The sequence below is a fragment of the Pinus tabuliformis genome, chromosome 5_1, assembly GCF_031772625.1.
Source record: "Pinus tabuliformis cultivar Carrire ecotype Pingquan chromosome 5_1, CPIR1, whole genome shotgun sequence".
NCBI classification, from domain to species: Eukaryota; Viridiplantae; Streptophyta; class Pinopsida; order Pinales; family Pinaceae; genus Pinus; species Pinus tabuliformis.
This window is the reverse complement of record NC_142305.1, coordinates 793,717,862-793,721,259: the sequence shown is the minus strand read 5'-3', so window position 1 is coordinate 793,721,259 and position 3,398 is coordinate 793,717,862. Positions and strand designations below refer to the sequence as shown.

Sequence of the window (3,398 nt, the reverse complement as noted above, 5' to 3'; positions counted from 1 at the left end):
AAACAACTTCCCAAAACCATTGGACAACTGGAGATGCAGAAGTGTACCCATTGTACTCTGTATTGGCTTTGAGATCCTCAACTGTAAGATCAAATATGTTGCAAGAATAAGAGGTTATCTTAGAAGATTAACCATAAAGGAGGAAAAATATATTCATCAGACAACTACTTATAGTGAATTTCAAGAAGTCCACTTATCAAAGCTCAAACTCTTTGTCATTGAAGATAGAAATAAGTTCCCTTGGTACTAATCCATCGAAACTTTCCATAAATGCACAATTGTTAATTGATGTTTAGCTACAAGATCCACATATTCATGTTTATTTTATTATGTAACTCTTACATTTCTTCCTCTAGGTATAAGTTCAAAGTCTGTTACCTGTGAAAATTTCAAGGATACAAAAGGAAAAGTTGTGTGAAATAAATTATTAGAATAAAATGTTTTTAAAAAATGGCATTTCTAAATTAGTCTACAAAGCGAAGAACAAACAATACCTTTGTTTTCTCATATAGAATGTGTTTTCTCATATAAAATGTGTTTCTCTTCATTTTCATCTAAACTGAATGTCAAATCAAGGATGTCACTAATATCATTCTATCAGCATGAAAGAGAACTTTGACCTTAAAATGAAGAATACATTAACTAATTCACTTGTATCACATAAATAAAAAGGAAAAAATAAAATTCTAATCAATCACTAATGCGTTGAAATCAAGATCTTAATGGACACCTATCAGTGCATTTTCAAGGAGAAGAGGGAATTTATGCAGGTGGGTTAACAAGAGAATGATATCAATTACTCTCTAGGGTGATTTTTGACAAAGGTTCTCTATCGTTCACCACGGTTGGGAATGAATCTACATTTCAGCCCCATCCAAATCCAAATTCAGTTATTCAAATAGAAAATCTATCCTACTTCAAATAACGAAAGATGAAGAGTATACGTTTTGCTAGAGTGTTAGATTTAAACTAACAATCCAAATGCATTAAGAGAAAAGAAATTTTGGTTAATAGCTATTAAATTCTTAATTGCTGCCATAAGAGTTCAATGCTTTGAGTAGTTTTATTGCATCCATTGGCCTCTGTATCAACCAAAATTTTGTTTCCAAACAAATTATCACTTTGATGCATCATCTTCTGTTTCGCATCAATCTGTGATAATAGATTAACACTGCCATCCTTGATACATTCCATACTTTTAGTATTTGAAATAACGACACGTGTTGTTGAAGAAGGTAACGGATGATGTGTTCAAGGAATTAGCAACACCAGCAGTTGAGGAATCACAACCTACATATTCAAAAGATGGACAGGTATTTCTAGACCTCAATCCTTTGTCTGAAGCACATTCAAGTTCACTTGCCTTTAACATTTCTCTAGTCTTGGAAAATGGTGACGTACAGGTAGAACCAGACATAGAAGCATACTATGATTAGAATAGTGTGCCTCTAAACCTGTTTCTGCTTCGGAAGTATCTGTGCCATTACCATTACGTGTTTGAACATTTATTTTCTGCTTAAGGGCATCCTCATTTTCACCCAGTTTAACTAACTCTTTGCATTGCACTGAAAAAGATGACTTTTCCAATTCTTCATGTAAAGATCTGTTATGTTCACTAGTCACAATTACACCTTCATGAGAAACATCCTTGGATAATGTAACAACATTTTTCTTGAGTGATCATGTCTTTAAATAGGTTTTCAATTCCCCAATTCTAGAGAATAAGTTCTTACTAGATGATTGAATAACAAAGACTTCAGAATTAGTAGAATCATCTCTACTAACTTCACTACCAAACTTAGAAGAATCCCAGGCTCTCTCGTTAGAATTCTTAGGTGCGTATTCCCTACATCTCCACATTAAAATATATGCTCTTTATCAAACAAAAGCAACACACAAGGAACCAGTTCCTTAAGTTTGGCACCTATCCTTTTGTAATTGCTAGGTTTCATTCCTCGGCAATTTATCCGCACTAGATCACATTCTTCAAAAGCCTCTCTGACATTTTTGACAAGATTAAAGTAGACACCTTCTTTTCCTAATTTACAAATGGGTGGTTTGACAACGTCCTTTTCTTCGTAATGCATCTGCTTCTTCTATTGCCATTCTATCAGGAGCTCGCTCAATTAGCTTCAGATAGAGAGGTGTTGCAGGCTTCCAATGAATCAAGGGAAAAGTTGGACGATTTTTACAATTATAGTTCAGGCCCCGAAAAAGGTATACTACTACACCAACATGATGAATGATCTTTCCACCCGTTTTCTCATCCATATGATAGAAAAAATTATCCATGTCTACTATTGGAACACCTTTTCATTTTATCTTACAAACCCGTCGACGTCTCCAATGAGTATGGATCAATTCTAACATATTGTGTTTCAATCCATCCCTCCCAAGATTAACTTTATGATTCCCTAAATGCACTTCTCGACGAGCTCGTTAATCTCGTTCCTCCACGTATCTCATCTCGGGTCCTGGCACCATATTTGGGGTCGTTATCCATGAGAAAAGGGCTGGGCCCCTCAACATACTTCACGCCCTTCTTGTTGGGCGAAGGAGGGTTGAAGGAATCCAACTCATGAAGAATTTTCTTACTCTTCAGAAGAGGTGCTTGTCGAATCCATGGCCTATTTACTATGGGCGGCTCGAAGGGAACAAAGGTTGACTCTTTGAGGGCCAGAGGATTCACCTTAGGGGTCTCGGTGTAGCCGAATTTGAACTCGAATGGCGCCCCTTCTACTCTGTATGATGTTTCGTTGTTGTCGATTGTGACTCTTCGGTCGTCCCCTAGCTTGGTTGTATAGTGGCCCATGTATCTGTACACTTTCTTGCTCTTGCCCTAGCACTTTTCCTTTTCTTCTTTGGGCTTATCACAAATAGATTAGGTCCCTGAATTTCCATTCTTCTGCTACTCCTGGTTGTTTTGTCACTTCCTTTTCTTACGAAGGATGGGAGGAAGAGTGGGTAGAATGGAAGTCGAAAAACGATAATTGAGTGGGGAGAGTGGGAGTCGGAAAACAATAATTATTGTTGGTTTTGGTGTTGGAAGGAGGAGGAATTGCAGAAGGCGAGGAGAAAAGATTGAAGGAGGCACCATTGTGAATTGCTACCAGCACCTGTTAATTATTAACTATGCAACCTGTTAAGGCGTATAGTTAACCATTTTTTGTTGCATAGTTAAGACAGAGGCATCTGAGCGCAACAATTTAGGAGGGTGATGCATTTTAGAGTTGGTGGGTGGAGGATGCGCACAGATGTCAAACGGAGAGCATAAAAGTGTCTTAAAAATCTATGCACGGATGTCAAACGCACACGAAAAGTGTAGACAGTGGACTGATTCAAAAGAAGGCCTCTCGACCTAAACATATTCTAGTACAATAGCAAGGAGGCTACAATCA

At 37.3% G+C, this 3,398-nt stretch overlaps 1 pseudogene; it reads right to left on the bottom strand.

Moving 5' to 3' along the window:
* Positions 1 to 1,680: 1,680 nt before the first annotated feature.
* LOC149167327 (CRS2-associated factor 2, chloroplastic pseudogene) lies at positions 1,681 to 2,812 on the bottom strand (annotated as a pseudogene).
* Between the last annotated feature and the right edge of the window lie 586 nt (positions 2,813 to 3,398).